Genomic DNA, 8179 nt, shown 5'->3' on the forward strand with positions numbered 1-8179 from the left:
AAGAGCCCGAAGATTACTTGCAAGTTCATGTATGTGATACGTGTTCCGAGGACATGTAGAAAAATATATGGTTTGGGTCTTCTTCTTCTTCTTTGCAAACACACAGAGGGGTGAAGCTTAACGAGAGTGCAAGGGAACAGTAGAACAACCATAGACAATATTTTTGTTCATTCCTCGTTACTAGAAGGGCATTCTGTTAGCAAAAAGGTGAATGGCCTTTCACATCATAATGCACAAATTTTAACTCTAAAAGATTTTTGTGCTGCAGCACATGTTAAATATAGTTATCAACTTTTTAGGAAAGCTGATCCAGTTTCTGTAGAGACCTTTGTAAACCTTATCAAGGAACAAGAGTGGCAAGATGTTTATAGTGCTGATAGACGATAGTCGAAAAATATAATGCTTTCCTCAAAACTTTTCTCGTGCTCTTTGAAAGTTGCTTTCCGTTAGAACGTTCAAAACAGGGTACTAGCACAAACAGGCAGCCTGGGTGGCTGACTAAAGAGATAAGAATATCTTGTAGAACAAAGTGGGAATTATATCTAAACGTTAGAAACAGTCACAATCTAAATGCAGCAGCCCATTACAAACAGTATTGTAAGATGCTTACAAAAGTTATCAGGAAGGCAAAAAGTATGTGGTACGCAGATAGAATAGCTAAGTCTCAGGATAAAATTAAAACCATATGGTCAGTCGTAAAGGAAGTGGCTGGTCTGCAGAGACAAATGGCTCTGAGCACTATGGGACTTAACATCTGTGGTCATCAGTCCCCTAGAACTTAGAACTACTTAAACCTAACTAACCTAAGGACATCACACACATCCATGCCCGAGGCAGGATTCGAACCTGCGACCGTAGCAGTCCCGCGGTTCCGGACTGAGCGCCTAGAACCGCTAGACCACCTCGGCCGGCTCTGCAGAGACAGGTCGAGGATATAGAATCAATGCGTAGTGGGAATGTCAGTGTTACTGATAAGTCGCATATCTGTACAGTATTTAATAATCATTTTCTGAATATAGCTGGTGAACTAAATAGAAACCTAGACCCAACAGGGAATCATATAGCGCTCGTAGAAAAAACGTGTTCCGAGACTGTTACCTGAAATGCTCCTCCGTGATACTAACAAGAGGGAGATTGAGTTAATAATTAAATCACTAAAGACCAAGAACTCTGATGGATATGACGGGGTATCTAGCAGAATACTGAATTATTGTTCTATGTATGTTAGCCCAGTACTTAGCCATATCTGTAACTTTTCTTTTAGGAGTGGTCGGTTTCCTGACCGATTAAAGTACTCGGTAGTGAAGCCACTTTATAAAAAGGGAGACAGGAATAAAGTTGACAATTATAGACCTATTTCTATGCCATCGGTGTTTGCTAAAGTTATCGAGAGGGTTGTATATACAAGGTTACTAGAGCATTTAAATTCACATAATTTTCTGTCAAATGTACAGTTTGGTTTTAGAAATGGCTTAACAACTGAAAATGCTATATTCTCTTTTCTCTGTGAGGTTTTGGACGGATTAAATAAAAGGTTGCGAACGTTAGGTGTTTTCTTTGATTTAACGAAGGCTTTTGACTGTGTTGACCACAAAATATTATTGCAGAAGTTGGACCATTATGCAGTAAGGGGAGTAGCTTACAATTGGTTCGCCTCTTACTTTAAGAACAGAAAGCAGAACGTAATTCTCCGCAATATTGAGAGTGGTAGTGATGTTCAGTCCCAATGGGGCACTGTTAAGTGGGGCGTTTCCCAAGGGTCGGCGCTGGGGCCACTGCTGTTTCTTGTTTATATAAATGGTGTGCCTTCTAGTATTACAAGTGATTCAAAAATGTTTCTGTTTGCTGATGACACCAGCTTCGTAGTGAAGGATCTTGTGTGTAATATTGAAACACTATCAAATAATGTAGTTCATGAAATAAGTTCGTGGCTTGTGGAAAATAGTTTGATGCTAAATCACAGTAAGACTCAGTTTTTACAGTTTCTAACTCACGATACAACAAGAACCGATATTTTGATCAGACAGAATGGGCATATTATAAGCGAGACGGATCAGTTCAAGTTCCTAGGCGTTCGGATAGATAGTAAGCTGTTGTGGAAAGCCCATGTTCGGGACCTTGTTCAGAAACTAAATGCTGCTTTATTTACCATTAGAACAGTATCTGAAATAAGTGACAGTTCAACACGAAAAGTAGTCTACTTCGCATATTTTCATACGCTTATGTCATATGGTATTATTTTTTGGGGTAATTCTTCTGATTCAAAAAGGGTGTTTTTGGCTCAAAAACGGGCTGTTCGAGCTATGTGTGGTGTGAGTTGGAGAACCTCTTGTCGACCCATATTCAATAGTCTGGTAGTTCTGACATTGCCCTCACAGTATATATTTTCTTTAATGCCGTTTGTTGTTAGCAATATTAGCTTATTCCCAAGAGTTAGCAGCTTTCACTCAGTTAATACTAGGCAGAAATCAAATGTGCATGTGGAATGCACTTCCTTGACTCTTGTGCAGAAAGGAGTGCAGTATTCTGCTGCATCCATTTTCAATAAGCTACCACAAGAACTCAAAAATCTTAGCAGTAGCCCAAACACTTTTACGTCTAAACTGAAGAGTTTCCTCATGGCTTACTCCTCCTATTCTATCGAGGAGCTCCTGGAAGAGCTGAAAAATTTAGCAAATTCTAGTGTTACATTGTTGATTTTCATTATTTAAACTTACGAATTGTCGCCTGAAGATGTTTCTTATATTTCATTTTATCTGTTTCCACTATCGTGTTATAATTTTATGTATTGACTCGTTTCATGACCATGGAGACTTCTCCTTAATGTCGTCCCACGGAACAATAAATAAATAAAAACTAAAAAATTGCATTTCACCCTCCTATGACTGTCTTGAGGCTCCTTGATATTTGAGCCTTACTATACCATGGTACTCTTGGAATCGTTGGACGAATTAGTGCGCTGCCTTTGCTTTTACTTGTCTCTGCCCATCCCTCTTGCAAGTGCCAGGAGAACCGCTTTCTGGGCATGGGTATCATACCTGTGAGAGGGCTCCAAGCATAAATGCCTGCTTTGCTAGAGCATACAGTCGTTCATTTCCAGGTATCGTGGAGTGGCCTTTCATCCACAATATCACGATGTTGCGATAGCTCATCTGCACCCGAAACGTCGACAATTGCTGCAACTGTGCAAAAACAGACATAATGTCTGATGGGATAACCGCAGTCACTGGTTTTACAATGTTGCTTATAATCCGTCTTGAGGGCATAAAATGTTTATTCGTATGACCGGTTTCGGTTCCTCTAGAACCATCTTCAGATCTGCAATTTCGGTTACAGCAGTAACAAGTCCACACACAGTAACCTTCACATGCTGCGTCACATATGCAACTGTGCCGTTCGTACATCTATTATGATGGTTCCTAATCGTTTGTGGGGCTGACATACTGAGGGAGATGATAACTATTTTATCTGTTGTGGTCGTCTGTGCAAATAGCAGAGCTTCCATAATGGCAATCAGATCGGCTTTCATAACAGTAGAGTGTGGATCCGGCTTATATAGGTCTTCTTGTTTCCTTCCGAGTCTCCAATAAGCACTGCCAGCGTCTTCGCTAGACTGAACCCATCAGTATACACTACGCACGCCTTGTGATTGTCAAACAGGAATTCCATTGCCGTTGAGTTACTCTGGTACTGGTCTTCAAACGTGAAACTAGTGCTGTCATCAATCTGCAAAGTTTGCCGCGCGGGATTAGCCGGGCGGTCTAAGGCGCTGCAGTCATGGACTGTGCGGCTGGTCACGGCGGAGTTTCGAGTCCTCCCTCGGGCATGGGTGTGTGTGTTTGTCCTTAGGATAATTTAGGTTAAGTAGTATGTAAGCTTAGGGACTGATGACCTTAGCATTTAAGTCCCATAAGATTTCACACACATTTGAACATTTTTGAATCTGCAAAGTTGACATTTCGTATGGCCTGTTGTAGTGTGGTAGAAAAGGACTTTTCCACAACTGGTGCGTTAATGTCTTCCTCTCCTTACATTCAGCTGCGACTGGTGGAAGTTGCTTATTTATCCAGTATCTTCCGCAAACGCTGTAGGATATTTACTCCCGGATTTTCTCGTTAAGGGTCTCATATTCGTCGAAATAGAGTCGCAGGAGGAATTTTTTGCAGAGGAATATTCGTTGCAAAAGGATTTCTGTGGTCCCTTTTCCTTTTTTGAAACCAAGGTTGTTTTCTGATAATATTTTCTTGTTTCTAGTCCACCATTCTAAGCGCCGCTTAACAACACTTTCCATTAATTTCACCGAACAAAGTATACACTTGAGTTTATCACACGTTCTTTATCCGATTTGTGGGTGAGGGCGACACTTTGAGCAGCAGCAGTTTCCCTTCGTGTCGTAGTGTTTGGTAGTCGATGCAATGTGGGCCAGGTGCAGTATCCTTCCCTGGAGTTCTTCCAGCGAAAAGGGTTGTGTAATGGCGCTGTTTGTATTCCTCCTCACCTTCCTGGTCCATTACGTGATGTGGGGCTATCACACACAAGATTGATTCTCGAAGTTCGTCTGATGGTGGAGGTGTGTGCATGTCCATTTATTTAATGTCACTTATCACGTTGAAATCCCTGGTGTTTTGCGTGTCGTTGCGAACTGCAATGTAGAAACTTTGCACAATTTTTTTGTACGTGAATATTTTCTTGTCTGTAGATTTTGCTTTCTTAAAAGCAAGAAAGTTCTAACTATTAGAGAGAGTTTCTTATTTTGTCAATGCGTACCCTCGTTCCTTGAAGACTGTGCCACATTCTGAATCTCACCAACAGGGTGATGGCCGATGACCAGTCCGCTTATGTTATTTTCTAGGTGTTGGGACCTCCGCTGCTTCATTGGTAAGCGATACCAGGGTCCCGTAGTCTCTTCCTGGATCCTCTGTTTCAATAACTGATTTCAGTTTTTCTTCCAATAGTGTTTCGTGTAGGTTCCAATTGGCTTTGTGTTACATTTCCGGCTTATTGCGTGTTTGACAGTCTCCCTAGGTTATGCGTTTGTTATGATTTGAAATGCTACGTGATCGGCACCTAAAGTATCCTGTATCACTTATCACGTTGTACCGGCAGAACCTGGACGGCATGCTACGTTCAAGTCCACTGCCGTCGCGACTTCATTTGCTCAGACTGTTTGTGTGGGTGAACTCACATTTAGTACTATAAGGTTTTCTGAGTCTATTACCTACACTAGTATTGACATTTCTGCAGCCCCATGGTGTGTTCAAATGGCTCCGAGCACTAAGGGACTTAACATCTGTGGTCATCAGTCCCCTAGAACTACTTAAACCTAACTAACCTAAGGACATCACACACATCCATGCCCGAGGCAGGATTCGAACCTGCGACCGTAGCGGTCACGCGGTTCCAGACTGAAGCGCCGAGAACCCCTTGGCCACACCGGCCGACCCCATGTTGTGTGGAGGCCGTTAAATTCGTCTAGTAGCAGAAGGGGTTTTCCTATGGAGGCTATGATTTTTGTCAACTGTTGTTTAAAAAGTCCGTCGTTAGATGTTTTGTATGCTGAGACCAAATTAAAATGGAGTTCTCTGATCCCACTATTTGTAAAGTGTCTTCAAGAGTACCAGTATTGACAACGGAAAAGTGGATATCTTCGTTTTACCAACAATGCTGTACCGCCAAAGACATCATCTCTATCTTCTCTAATGACAGAGTGGCCAAGGAGTGTGACTGATTCGTCCGGTTTTTGTGATGGCACAAATGTCTATACTAGTTTCGAGCAAAAAATGTGGACGGCTGTCTTTGTTTGCCTTGAACGATCTAGCGTTCCATTGGACGATTTACATGGTCGTTTTGGGGTGTAAAGAGTGGCTGTAGTACTGGAGTGGGCCCATTACTAGCCTTCTGGTACTATACTTCGTTCATCACAGGCATAATTATGCTCAACATGTAATTAAGGAGATAATCTCCAACATCATTCTATTGGCTGAGTTTATGAAATTGTGGTTCGTAGGAGTTGGGACTCACTGGAGTGAGAGGGAGGCAGAGTTCTGATTGGTACAACTGGCTCCAGGGGAGCGCACTTTCATGGAGCTCTATGTGCTCTACAGAAGTTACTCGTTCTGGTGGTGTAGTGGGAAATGCTGTATGAAAGTAAGAGGTCGTAGTATCGGAGGTGAATCCACTGGAGCCTCCATTTCTGAAGTCTGCGGCATTATCGTCATGACGTGGGTTAGCTGCTGCGGATCGCAGGTGGCGGTGCTGGTATTTGCAGTGAGTCGCTGTTGAGTCGGTAGGGGCGGGAATTCTGTACCCTGTCTCGTAATGTTTGGGGGAGAAGTAACTGCATTCGCATGAGGCCTGTTTTCAAACTCAGCTGCTGATTCTCGGAAGGTAATACTATTGCGAATCACAATGTTGTTAATTTCCTTGTGTTTGAGATACGTTGGACCTGTGACAACAGGTACAATGGATGCAAGTTGGTTGATTGGCCCTCACACAGGCATCACTTCCGTATGAACCTCTCGTAGTGCTTTTGGACCGTCTGCTGCCATGTCCAAGTCGCAAATAGTTACAGCGTTGTAAGGCAGAGAGCATATACTCGTCCACTGGAAAACTAACTCCATGAACGTAAAGAATCTGTCGAATCCGCTGTGATCTAAATGTCACAACACAGACTGGAGACGGCTTTGTTACCTTTCGCCCATTCAGGATTATTATTTTACGAACTCTCTTCTTGGCAATAATTTCACAGCAACACGTCCCCCGTAACGGAGGTTTCAGTATTATTGATGACGCCTTGTTTTGGATAGTGAGAAACTTTAGAATATAAGTCTCCAAATTTGCTTTGTGCAAAAGTGTTCAACCAAGGCATTGGCAGTCAATCCTGACATTGTCTCAGTGTTCACATGGTTTGTCCCTGCCGCAATAATATTGATTATGTGCTTCAATAACGATTCACACTCCCCTCTAATAACTTTGCCTAGTGTCATAGGATGGAGCCCGCCTATTTTTCTGTCTCTGCTTCCAACAAATAATATGAAAGGCCCTTTGTCGGTAGTTTCGTATACGTTAACAGTGCGTCTTACAAGTACTTGGGTGATGGTACCTTCTTGGGTGGCGCCGGACATGTAACACTTTTTCCATTTTGCATCGTCGGTCATCGTCTCCCGCCTCCTCCGTGCGGTCAATTTCGCGTTTCTGCATGGGCTACAAGTCTGTTGTTGTAGTTGCATCGACAGCTGTGTGTCTGCATTGCGGGACGCGATCATTGAGCCGCTACTCACTTCACTAAGGCTAGGCGCAAATTGAGACGCGTATAGCACGTGTGACGTGACACGACACTACAGCGCGACACGCACGTGCCGCACGAGTCGCGCAGGTGCAGCGCATATTGCGACGCGTACACCATACTTCGCACGCGCCGACTGGCGACGTCTGCGCTGACAGAACCGAAGCACGTGCAACCTGTTATCTTTCTCAAACGATTTTACAGAAACTATTCACTGAAAATATATGATTTTTGCCTTATGTGTAGCGTTATATGTCAGCTTCGTGGCGAAGTGCCCATCACCTAGCTAATGACCATTCTTACTGTGATGTACACATTTTAGTAAGACACTACGCAAAACTCAAAAAGTTTGCAACGAAAATTAGGGGTAGCTATGATTTTGCGTTTGTTGCGTATTACATCATATGTTGCTGCGTATGAAATTTAGCTAACATGCTGAATTTTTGTTTAGACTTGGGAGGAGATCTCTATCTGCCTCCGATCTCCAGAAAATGGATCCCATGTAGCGCGCTCACTTCCGATCTCACGCCTGCGAGAGTGAATACTCGCAACATCTCTCATATCCCCTAAACCACCCGAGACATCGAAACGTAAGTTTGGCGAATGATAGCACACAAGGAGGAGAGTGTTTTGCCAAGTCTTAAACACACAGAGCTTTCTTATCTATGGCGATATATCGGTACTTACACTTCAAAACGTTCAAATGTGTGTGACATCTTATGGGACTTAAATGCTAAGGTCATCAGTCCCTAAGCTTACACACTACTTAACCTAAATTATTCTAGGGACAAACACACACACCCATGCCCGAGGGAGGACTCGAACCTCCGGCGCGACCAGCCGCAACCTACACTTCCCTTTTTATTTATTTCGCTCCAGAGTTATCGACAGCTA

Source organism: Schistocerca serialis, chromosome 2 (genome assembly GCF_023864345.2).
Source record: "Schistocerca serialis cubense isolate TAMUIC-IGC-003099 chromosome 2, iqSchSeri2.2, whole genome shotgun sequence".
NCBI classification, from domain to species: domain Eukaryota; kingdom Metazoa; phylum Arthropoda; class Insecta; order Orthoptera; family Acrididae; genus Schistocerca; species Schistocerca serialis.